Here is a 13,274-nt window from a genome sequence, read left to right as displayed (position 1 = left end):
TTCCTGGCACTGCAGGCCCCTCTCCCTCCCACCCCCATCCCATTCAGTGACTTACCTGAATCCAGCACCGATGTCCTTTGGCGCTGGGTCAGGCTGCGCCCACACTGACGTTGCCAGGGGAGACCTAAGGCGCATTAGACCTCCCCATAGGAAAGCATTTTTCAATGCTTTCCTACGGGGATTCTGGTGACGCTGGAGGTCCTCATCCAGAGCGTGAGGACGTCCAGCGTAGTTTAAAACACTTTTCGTGTTCTAAGAACACGGAAGTCTCTCTAGTGGTTGTCTGATAGACAGCCACTAGAGGTGGACTTAACCGTGCAAGGTTTGTATTGCAATTTATGAAAACTGCAATAATTATACCTGCAGGGTTAAGGGTGATGGAAGTTGGCACCCAGACCACTCCAATGGGCAGAAGTGGTCTGGGTGCCTGGAGTGTCCCTTTAATATTACTATAATGCGTTTGCTGTAATGTACGGTGATGTACTTAAATTAAACCACGTCGCGTTTAACCCAAACCACTTCACTCTGGCATCATAACAATTTGGTTCCTGAAGACTTGGTATCTTTAGTAGATCCACATATTATTTATTTATACAATATTTTACCAGGAAAGATACATTGAGATTTCTCTCATTTTCAAGTATCCTATTGTAACAATGCAATGTTTTGTGGACCCAGGACATACTTGAAAACGAGTGAAATCTCAATGTATCCATCCTGGTAAAATATTTTATAAATAAATATCCCTTCAGCCTTTAATTGGACATTCCAATTCAGTATGGGATCTTTAAAGAACAGATTGATTATAACAGCATAGAGTGCTATTGGCGGTTTATTGGTTATAATCGCATAGAGTGCTATTTTCGGTTTATTGGTTATAATCGCATAGAGTGCTATTGGCGGTTTATTGGTTATAATCGCATAGAGTGCTATTGGCGGTTTATTGGTTATAATCGCATAGAGTGCTATTGGCGGTTTATTGGTTATAATCGCATAGAGTGCTATTGGCGGTTTATTGGTTATAATCGCATAGAGTGCCATTGGCAGTTTATTGGTTATAATCGCATAGAGTGCCATTGGCAGTTTATTGGTTATAATCGCATAGAGTGCCATTGGCAGTTTATTGGTTATAATCGCATAGAGTGCCATTGGCAGTTTATTGGTTATAATCGCATAGAGTGCCATTGGCGGTTTATTGGTTATAATCGCATAGAGTGCTATTGGCGGTTTATTGGTTATAATCGCATAGAGTGCTATTGGCAGTTTATTGGTTATAATCGCATAGAGTGCCATTGGCAGTTTATTGGTTATAATCGCATAGAGTGCCATTGGCAGTTTATTGGTTATAATCGCATAGAGTGCCATTGGCGGTTTATTGGTTATAATCGCATAGAGTGCTATTGGCGGTTTATTGGTTATAATCGCATAGAGTGCCATTGGCGGTTTATTGGTTATAATCGCATAGAGTGCTATTGGCGGTTTATTGGTTATAATCGCATAGAGTGCCATTGGCGGTTTATTGGTTATAATCGCATAGAGTGCTATTGGCGGTTTATTGGTTATAATCGCATAGAGTGCCATTGGCGGTTTATTGGTTATAATCGCATAGAGTGCTATTGGCGGTTTATTGGTTATAATCGCATAGAGTGCCATTGGCGGTTTATTGGTTATAATCGCATAGAGTGCCATTGGCGGTTTATTGGTTATAATCGCATAGAGTGCTATTGGCGGTTTATTGGTTATAATCGCATAGAGTGCCATTGGCAGTTTATTGGTTATAATCGCATAGAGTGCCATTGGCGGTTTATTGGTTATAATCGCATAGAGTGCCATTGGCGGTTTATTGGTTATAATCGCATAGAGTGCCATTGGCAGTTTATTGGTTATAATCGCATAGAGTGCCATTGGCGGTTTATTGGTTATAACACCCAGTCACTATTCGTTTGCATTAAGTCTCTTGTTCCATACTTTGTATTTTAGTCGTCATTCACTAAACAGAGAATTGTTGAAAAATTCTTAATTCTTTAGGATAGAATAGCTGAAGATATAACTGGATTGGAGAGAGTTTTCCTGTTTTGCGATATTGGACTAGAATTTCCAATAGACGTGTAGTAAAATTAAATTGTCCTTTCATAAAACACACATAAATATTGTTCACACAGAATTTATACTTAAAACAGTATATCCTCAGACAAAACACACAGATTTCTTTTAACCGAATATATTTCGTGATTTCAGGTTCTGCCCACTTTGGAGATATTATGGGATGTTAGTAATTACTTATGTCATGAAAATCTGCCTTTGAATGATTTTTGGAGGAATGAAGAGTGAGATGTCATTTATTAAATAGTTCTTTCATGAAAACCACCCAAGAAGTCGAGTTACTGTATATTGTTCCAAAAAAAACTGCACTGTGTGTAGGCAGCAGTAAATGCCTGTCCTTGTCCAAACAGAGTGTTATTTAAAGAACAGGACTGGCTCTTGGTAAAGTCGGACACCTGCGCATTAGGTCTCCCCAGCTGCGCATGTGCAATAGGTTTCCCTTGCCAGCTGACATCGGCGGGGAAGGAGCGTAGGCAGAGCCTGACCCAGCTCCGAGGGACATCGGCGCTGGACTCCGGTAAGTCACTGAAGGGGTTTTGACCCCTTCAGCAACTTGGGATGGGGGTTGAGAGGGAGGGGGGCATTAGATGGTCCTGCAGTGCCAGGAAAACATATGTTTTCCTGGCACTGGAATTCCTTTAAATGTTTCTATCATATCCTCCCTGCCTCATCTTTCCTCCAAGCTATACATGTTAGGATCCTTTAACCTTTCCTGGTAAGTTTTATCCTGTAATCCATGAACCAGTTTAGTAGCACTTCTCTGAACTCTCTCTAAAGTATCAATATCCTTCTGGAGAAATGGTCTCCAGTACTGCGTACAATACTCCAAGTGAGGTCTCACCAGTGTTCTGTACAATGGCATGGGCACATCCCTCTTTCTACTACTAATACCTCTCACAGGCATTGTCTGCCTACCTTTAAGTCATCAAAAATAATTATCCCTAAACCCCTTTCCTCAGATGTTGAGGTTAGGACTAGAGATGTCCCAAACCGTTCGCCAGGAACCGTTCGCCAGCGAACATGTGAAGTTCGCGAACATGTTCGCCACGAACACGCGCGATGACCCGGTACCTCACAGTCAGCTGACACATTCCAGCCAATCAGCAGCAGACCCTCCCTCCCAGAATGTGTCAGCTGACTGTGAGGTACCGGGTCAAAGTTTACTCAATGATGACATAATAGGGGGCGGACCGACACATCGTGCGTGTTCGTGGCGACAATGTTTGCGAACTTCACATGTTCGCCGGCGAATGGTTCCCGGCGAACGGCTCGGGACAACTCTAGTTAGGACTCTATCAAATATTCTGTACTCTGCCCTTGGGTTTTTACGTCCAAGATACATTATCTTGCACTTATCCACATTAAATGTCAGTTGCCATAACTCTGACCATTTTTCTAGTTTACCTAAATCATTTGCCATTTGGCTTATCCCTCCTGGAACATCAACCCTATTACATATCTTAGTATCATCAGCAAAAATACATACCTTACCTTTAAGACCTTCTGCAATATGACTAATAAAAATATTAAAGAGAATGGGTCCAAGTACAGATCCCTGAGGTATCCCACTGGTAACAAGCCCAAGCTTCGAATATACTCCATTGACTACAACCCTCTGTTGCCTGTCACTCAGCCACTGCCTTACCCATTCAACAATATTGGAATCCAAACTGAAAGATTGCAGTTTATTGATAAGCCTTCTATGTGCAGCAGTGTCAAAAGCCTTACTGAAATCTAGGTAAGCAATGTCTACTGCACCACCCTGATCTATTATTTTAGTTACCCAATCAAAAGGGTAGAAGGCCATTGTAACCTGGGGTGTCTGGGGAATGGGGTCAGGAAGGGGTTAAAGAAAGATTCATGATTACATCTCATTGTTCTTTCAGTATAATAAACCCAAGTGAAAATTGAAAGTTAAGGACAAATTAGCTGGATTAGAAAAATGCAAGTCAGCTATGCTTCCAGTGTGGTGGAACCATGGGGGCGGGGGGGCAATAGGGCAAGTGACGCCCTGCCCCTCCCCCCCCAAATGCCACAATAACACAATCACACACAAGAACATATTGCTACACAAACAGACCTATTCACTAAAGTGTGATTAAAAGAGAATTCAATAGCGAAACGGAGTCGCCATAGTTATTAAACGCTCTTGCCCCTTGCCCCCTTGCCCTCTTGCTGTCGGCCCAGGATGTTTACCCGGGGGGGACGATACATTATAGTTACCGGAACTCTGCATTCCCACGTCATACACCTGATAAATATCTACGCCCCGAATCAACCGGACGCTGGTTTCTGGACCGCACTGCGTGATAAGGTTGCCGCACTACCGCATGGCATGATTCTTCTGGGAGGAGATCTTAACGCCACACCGTGTCTGGCGATGGATAGGAGCTCCAGAGATGGAGGTCCGAGATCGCAGGGATGTGGGGGGAAGGACCGTCTGCTTAAGACTTTTATAGCGGATACGGGGCTGGTGGATGCTTGGAGGGCGCAACATCCTGTGGACAGAGATTATACGTTTTACTCTGCTCCCCATGGAACCTATTCTAGAATAGACCTATTCCTAGTAAATGCAACAAGCTTCTCCAGGCTCTTGAGCTCAGAGGTTGGGAGTATTTCATGGTCTGACCATGCTGATGTCTCTATAGTCTTAGGTAATCTCTGTACGGCGAGCCCCTGGTCCTGGAGACTGAATTCATCGTTGCTGAGGGATGAGTCTGTTCTGGACAGCATTCGGAAGGCTATTACTGATTATTTTCAGGTTAACACCACCCCGGAAGTGAGCATTAGCATGGTTTGGGCGGCACATAAGGCGGTCATAAGGGGGGATTTGATTAAACCGGCCACGAGAAAGAAAAGGCTGAAGCACCTTCAACTGGAAACCCTACTTAAACGGCTACGGAACCTTGAGCAGAAACACCAATCTACCCCGGACGCTGAGTTACTCGGTCGACTGGAAGCAGTCAGACGGGACATACGCACCCTTCTGCTAGATGACACAGCTAGGGCCATGACGTGGTCCAAACGGACCTATTTTGATAAGGCCAATAAAATGGATACGCTACTGGCCAGAACGCTACGGCCCAGGCAACAACGGCCCCACATTACGGCCATCAGACACCCAGATGGCACGAGGAAAACAAAACCGACAGACATTGCAAAGGTCTTCGAAGAATACTACAAACACTTGTATAATCACTCACCGATCGAACAATTGACGGAAGGACAGGAGGACCATGGCGTATCACCATATCTAGACGGATTGGGCTTGTCCAAATTATCAAGGGTCGCAGCGGGAGACCTAGCAGCGGAAATCAGTATTGAAGAAGTGGACAAGGCCATATCGAGCCTGAAGGGGAACAAGGCACCGGGCCCTGACGGATATGATGGGTCGTACTACAAGGCCTTTCGGGAGGAGCTCGCGCCTCAACTGGTGACGCTGTTCAACTCCTTAAGACAGGGAGGGCAGTTGGGTCCTGACATGTCATTGGCTACGATCGTTCTGCTACCCAAACCAGATAAGGATGTACACCTACCTGAAAACTACAGGCCTATATCGCTGATCAACCACGCTATAAAGATCTTGGCTAAGATACAGGCGGACAGACTGAACCCGCTTCTGACTTCAGTTATTCACGCCGACCAGGTAGGGTTCATACAAGGTCGGCAATTGTTCGAAAATACCAGGCGGACGGTCGATTTGATCTGGAAACAAGTAGCAACGGGTACACCTTCCCTGGTAATATCTATTGATGCTGAGAAGGCTTTCGATAGGGTTAAGTGGAATTTCTTATTTGCGGTGCTGTCGCACCTTGGATTTCCGGATGAATTCATGTAAGTCACAAGAGCAATGTACCATGACGTAAGGGCCCAGATACAGATATCGGGGGCCCCACTGACTCCCTTTAGACTACACAACGGAACCAGGCAGGGATGTCCTCTCTCTTCTCCTTTTTGTGCTGGCCCTCTTCTACAGGCAATTCGCAGGCACCCGAACATTTCTGGAGTGGCGGTTGGGGGGGAAGAATTTACTGTATCTGCCTACGCGGACGACGTCCTCCTCACAGTAACGAGCCCGCTTGAGTCGATGACAGCATTACAGAGAGTTATACGAGAATACGGGGACCTGTCTGGATACAAGGCAAATTTTCAGAAATCCAGCGCGATGCCGATTGGTATGACGGCGGAAGATGTGGCTCTGATACAGGAAACTCACCACCTAAGGATGGAACCGCATTCCCTCAAATACCTGGGAGTTCATTTGACGGCAGATCCAAACCGACTGTACTCTAGCAACTACGAACCCATGCTACGGACTTTGATTAGGGATATGGACAACTGGTCTGACAAATCTATCTCTTGGCTGGGTCGCATTCACTCTACCAAGATGAATATTCTCCCGCGCATACTTTTCCTTTTTCAATCTCTCCCTATCCGCGTCACGAAATCGCAACTGCAGCCGCTACAAAGGGCGATCTGTAACTTTGTGTGGCACAATAAGCGGCATAGAATAGCCAGACAAATCTTGTATAGGCGCAAAGACAGAGGGGGACTGGGGCTTCCAAATTTGTATTATTACTACTTGGCGGCCCAATTGTCTCAGGTGATTTTGTGGCATTCCCCTGTGGGGGAAAGGAGATGGGTGGAAATAGAATCTCTGATGGTAGGCCTCGACGTCCCCCAATTTACGATGTGGGTCCCTAAAGAACATAGGCCCATGATAAGGGCGACCTGCCCGGCCATCCTTAATTCTCTTCAATTATGGGATATGACCTGCACCAAGTTCGGGCTCACCTCATCCCCTTCCCCTATGACTCCAATACTCAGGAATCGAGCGTTCCCACCTGGTATGGCCCCTAGGAACTTTCGCAATATTGAAAAAACCGGGGTACAACGGTATTACCAACTCTACCGAGAAGGGGATGTAATCCCTTTTTCAAGACCTCCAACAAAACACCCACCTGACTCCAGCAGATTATTTTAGATATGTCCAGATAAGGGACTTTGCTAAGAGAGCCTGTATCAAGGCAGCGGCCCAGGGACAGTTTACTTTCTACGAGAGACTATGTAGAGATGAATCTGCCCCCAAAGGGATGATCACCCTCCTGTATGCTCATCTTAGCACGGAGACTGGGGTAAATTGACGTACATTGATAGATGGGAGCTGGACCTCGGGGAGGAACTAGAAGGCATCGAATGGCAGGAAATCTGGGAAGTAACCAAGAGCGCTTCTATATGTGTCACACAACAAGAACAGGCATGGAAAACCATGCTCAGATGGTATACTACCCTGATAACTTTGCACAAAATGCACAAATTGGATTCTGACGACTGTTGGAGGAGCTGTGGTCTCCGGGGCACGTATCTCCACATGTGGTGGGAATGCCCGAAAATCCGAGGTTTTTGGAAGCCTGTTGAAGACCTACTGAGGCAGACATTCCCCTTAGACTCCCCTTAGACCCATGGATCTATCTTTTAAATAGAACTATAGAGGGATGGACGAGAAGGGAGCAGAAATTAATGCGGACGATAACCTTGAGTGCAAGTAGAGCTGTAGCAGCGGCATGGTTAACACCTGGGGGGGCGGAGTTCGGGGGGGTGATCTCTAGGATAAGGGACAGCAGGATCATGGAAGATCTCACTGCCAGGATGAGAGGAACCATAGCGGCTTTCCAGAGGGTTTGGGAACCGTGGGACAATAGTGTCCTGGGTTCTAGGGATGCTTGATGGGATAGAATTATGATTTCTACCAAGATCCGATACAGCCGGATCGACGGTGGTCGGGAGTTCCTTGGCTCGTTCGCCTTCCCCCCCCCCCCCTTTCTTCTTTCTCCTTTTCTCCAATCCTCCTTTTCTCTTTCTCTCTTTTCTTTATGTTTTTCTTCTTGTTACATAACCCTTGGTATATGAGGGTGTCTTCTTATATTATACCTTTTTCTTACTAATATTGTCTCAGTTCTCATGGACATTGTTTTCTTTCCTAGCACAGGCATATGTGTCCTGACGGAGAGATGGGGATGCCTAAAGCTCACTCCTTTATGGGTAGAATTAGGGCTCCTGTTCGGGGTACAAAGCCTGACTAGCAATACAACATCGCTGACGAGAGGCAGGTAGTCTAGAATTCCAGAGGTGGGTTACCTTTCGGGTCCCTGTTCTACCCTGAGCTCTGGAGGATGTTATATAACATTGTATACTACTGCACAAGCTTTATTATTGAGCTGACATCGCTATACCTCTCATAAGCAACAGCAAGGAATTTAAATAATGTAACTATAGAAAAATGAAAATCCTCGATGGGGGGCAAGTGATGTGGAATTCATAAAGTGGCTTGTCGTACTTGCTAATATTGTTATTTTTACATTTCTGTCTGAGTTCACTTATATATTGGCTTCTGCGCAAGCCTTCAAGTTGTATTATTCTTGCATTACCTATCGTGTGCAAAAATAAAGAATTAAAAAAAAAAAGAATTCAATGTGAATTAGAAATCGTCTCCAAGTTATCCTTTATCATTTCATCATTTTATCATTTCAGCTACTCTGGCCTTAAATTTGAAATTCACTCTGAATTCCCGACAATTCACATTACAGGATTATTCAATACAGTGAGAATTTAAATCAAGTTTCAAATGTAATTGTTCCCAGTTCCGTTTCATGGCCTCGGATTCTTACATTGGCCTTATTACCCTGTTAGTGAATAACTTGTGAGTGAATAAAATTGACAGGATTTATTCAATTAAAACCAAATGGTAGTGAAATTTAAAAAAAGGCAATTTGTGAGAATTACACAATTTCGCCCAATGTAGCTGAGAACACAAACCAGCTAAGAGAGGTTTTTCTGGTTTGATTATTTTGACTTGATGTTTGTAATTTTCTTTATAAACTCTTTACAAATCATAGTTTTAGTGAATAAACCCCCTTTACCATTTGCCATTCTGTAATATCCAGCTGTGTATATTGTATTAAGATACTGCATTGGAATAGAAATGGCAGTGAAGGTGTTAAAGGGAGAGACCTGAGCATACACTCCGATAACCCCACATTCTAAACAGGACAAGTCTGCCTATTGATGTGCAAAGAAAGGCTACAAACATTATCGCAGCAGCTTACTGACAGGTGAAACCGCCTGAGGGTAAGATACTGAATGCTCAATATTCAGTGGATTTAGATGGAACTGGAGGAATCCAAGTTGTTTTTCACTAAACAGTAAATTGCTGGGTATCTTAAATGTTAGGCTGATGGCAGTCAGTGATATGAGTGGAAGTCCAAATATTATTTTAGATTGTCCCACCTCAGCTCATTCCCTTCCAGAAGCTTGTAAAGTGTATTTGGCTTTAGCTGGCTGAGGGTGATGAGAGTTAGATTACACCTTTAGTAGGAGTGCTTAGTTCTGAGTCCCCTTTTCTCAGTTTCTTTTATTTAGGGCTTCTCATAGAGATGACCTGCAATCATTGACGTAGCTAGAGGTTTTGCCGCCCCTCTCAGCCCGGCCTCATTACTAAAGGACTGCCACGCCAGCCACACTGTGAGGAATACAGGGAGCAGGGCTATAACGTGTTTCATATGTTCCCTCCACACAGACGGTGGTATGCTCCAGAGTCGGTGCGCCCTAAGACCAGAGGAGCGAAATGTCCAAGTGACCGGCAGGAGGGGAGCGCAGCGGTCTCCTGCTGGTCAATTCATGTAGTGTGGCAGAGTTCCGCCAGCGCCTCATTCCGCCCCCCAGATCCCTAGCTACGCCATTGCATACAGTGCTGTCTTTTCTTAAGGACCCCAAAACTCAAGTTGTCTGAAAAGTGTGTTAAAATGGTTAACCGTTAACGAAAGATGATGTCATTTGTAACGGAGTTGGATTATTAGACGGACTCGGAGGAGCTCCAGTCAGGGCCAGATTAAGAGCCCAGTGGGCCTGGTGCTGACAATTATGATGGGCCTAATTACAGAATCTTATCGACCAAAAACACTAAAACAGTCATACCTCCCAAGCGTCATGTATCTGAGATGGGGCTGGAGGGAAACTCAAAAGATTCAGCTATAAGAAAACACATACTCTATGCCATGGGTCCTCAAACTCTGGCCCCCCAGATGTTGCTGAACTACAACTCCCATGATTCTCTGGCTATCTATGTAATTTAAAAAATCATGGGAGTTGTAGTTCAGCAACATCTGGGGGGCCGGAGTTTGAGGACCCATGCTCTATGCTAATCTCTCTCTAATTTATGCTTTCATCTTTCAAGTAAATCTATAACCCCCAACAGTAGTGTCCAGTGAAGCAGGAAGTCATTTGGCGGGGTAAAAGGGTGGGCCACTGATGTGAATAATGTGACCAGAACTGCCAAAAGGGACAAACATGCCCAAAAAGAAGGTATGTCTGTCCAAAGAATTGGAAGGCCAGCCTGGCATCAGTGTCCCTATGTATCACAGTGTCAGTGTCCCCATGTCGCCCAGTCCCCTAGTCTCCCAGTGTCTCAGTGTCCCCATTTCCCCCAGTGTCACCATGTCTCAGTGTGTCCCGTGTCACTAGGATACTAGGAGACACTGAGAGATATGGGGACACAGTTAGACATGGGAACACTGAGAGATCCAGGGACACTGAGACACTTGGGGACACTGGGAGACATGGGGGCACTTGTGGATCCATTTAAGGAGACACTGGGAGAAAGGGGGACACAGACACTAGAGACACAGAGACAATCAGACACTGGGAGTCATGGGGACACAGACATTTGACGACACTAAGAGAAATGGAACACAGACACTGGGAGACTAAGGGACACTGGATGACATGGGGACACTGAGACACTAGGAACACTGGCTGGGAGGCATGGGGACACAGACACTTGGGACACTGGGATACATGGGGGCACTTGTGGACATAGACATGGGGAAACTGGAGACATGGGGACACAGACATTTGGGGACACTGGGAAACATGGGGACACTAGGTACACTTAGAGACATGGGGACACTGAGACACTGGCTGGGAGACATAGAGACATGGGAACAGTGAGACACTAGGGACACTGGCTGGGAGACATGGGGACAAAGACATTTGGGGACACTGGGAGACATGGGGACACTGAGACATTAGGGACACAGACACTGGGAGACTAGGGGACACTGAAACACTAGGGACACTGGCTGGGAGACACGGGACATTGGGAGACATGGAGACACTGTGTCCCTAGTGTCACAATGTGTCTCCCTATGTCTCACAGTGTCCCCATGTGTCTCAGCATCCCCATGTCTCAACGTGATCCCTAGTGTCCCCATGTTTCCCAGTGTCTCAGTGTCCCCATGTCTCCCTGCTGCCTTTCCACCCATTCTTCATTTACCTGAGCTTTAGGCTGTCTCTGCAGGCTGGGAGCTGCTGTGTGGATTCTCTGCGCTGTGTAGCTGCTCCCCGCGGGTCAGTGAATAGACAGGCAGGGAGGGATATGCTGTAACTTCCTATCCCTGCCTCTCTCCAAACACAGTGACCCCTACTGGCTGGTGCTGGTATTGCAGAGTAATCTCCGTTTATACTGAGAAAAATATCTGCATTTGTATTGCCGGTATTGCTGCAATACCGGTGTTCTATCAGATCTCTATACCTTGTCAGAATGGTATACCGGAAGTGACGCAGCCGCACCGGAAGTGACGAGGCCGCACCGGAATTGACGTTTCGGAGCTGGAGGAGGAGGAGCGCCTGCGCAGAAAAACAGGTAGGTGAAAATTTCACACAGATCGGGAGCGAAGGACACCTAATGCGCATGCGCGAAACCCACACTGCGCCTGCGCAAGTAGCTACAAGGGAGGGGGGATGGAGGGGATTTAACGTGCCAGTGCGCACGCGCGCCGAAGTACTCCCGCCGGGCACAGACAGCGCACCAGCGGGCAGGGAGATCGATTCAGCCGAACATTCATCCGATCTCCCTGCCCCACACTGCGCACGCGCCCACCAAGCCAGGACAGCCTCGGACACCGCGCATGCGCACTAAGGGGGTATAGAAATCTGATGGCCATATCTTCTAAGAAATCTCCTACCCCCTGAGTGCGCATGCGCGGTGTCTGCACTGTATCCTGACATCTCTCAGGTAAGCCTCGCTCACAACACTCTCAGCCATCAGGGGGGACTGTGCTGTATGGAGGGGGTGTATGTACAGTATTGGGGGGGGGTCTGTACAGTGGTGGGGGGGGTCTGTACAGTGTGGGGGGGTCTGGACAGTATGGGGGGGTCTGGACAGTATGAGGGGGGTCTGGACAGTATGGGGGGGGTCTGGACAGTATTGGGGGGTCTGGACAGTATTGGCGGGGTCTGGACAGTATTGGCGGGGTCTGTACAGTATGGGGGGGACTGTACAGTATGGGGGGGTCTGGACAGTATGAGGGGGGTCTGGACAGTATGGGGGGGTCTGGACAGTATGGGGGGGTCTGGACAGTATTGGCGGGGTCTGTACAGTATGGGGGACTGTACAGTATGGGGGGGTCTGGACAGTATGGGGGGGGGGTCTGGACAGTATGGGGGGGTCTGGACAGTATTGGCGGGGTCTGTACAGTATGGGGGGGACTGTACAGTATGAGGGGGGTCTGGACAGTATGGGGGGGTCTGTACTGTATGGGGGGTCTGGACAGTATTGGGGGGGTCTGGACAGTATTGGGGGGGTTCTGTACTGTATGGGGGGGTCTGGACAGTATGGGGGGGTCTGGACAGTATTGGCGGGGTCTGTACAGTATGGGGGGGACTGTACAGTATGGGGGGGGTCTGGACAGTATGTGCAGTATTGGGCGGTCTGTGATGTATATTGGGGCGGTCTGTGCTGTGTATTAGGGGGCTGTGCGTTAGATGTGGGAGGCAGTGTATTAGGGTGCTGTGTGTTAGATGTGGGGATTGTGCGTTAGATGTGGGGGGTGGGCAGTATGTGGGGCCTGTGTGTTAGATGTGTACAGCCCTGGTTTGACTACCAAATATTTTGTTTCAGAGATCTCAGACGCCATGGCCTGCTTTTTGCTACGAAAGCCCAGCCATCTAGTCACTCACCAGGGGTGGATGAGAAACTGCACCCCAGCCAGAGGGACTGCCCCACATCTGCAACCAAATCCGTCTGTCACTGAATTCTGTAATCTCCGTGTCTTTGTGCATTGTGTATGTATAGTACTCCCAATTCTTATATTTAATACGGTGTGTCTCTCACA

The sequence above is a fragment of the Pelobates fuscus genome, chromosome 8 (assembly GCF_036172605.1).
Source record: "Pelobates fuscus isolate aPelFus1 chromosome 8, aPelFus1.pri, whole genome shotgun sequence".
In the NCBI taxonomy this organism is placed as follows: Eukaryota; Metazoa; Chordata; class Amphibia; order Anura; family Pelobatidae; genus Pelobates; species Pelobates fuscus.
Note: the sequence above shows the minus strand (reverse complement) of the source record.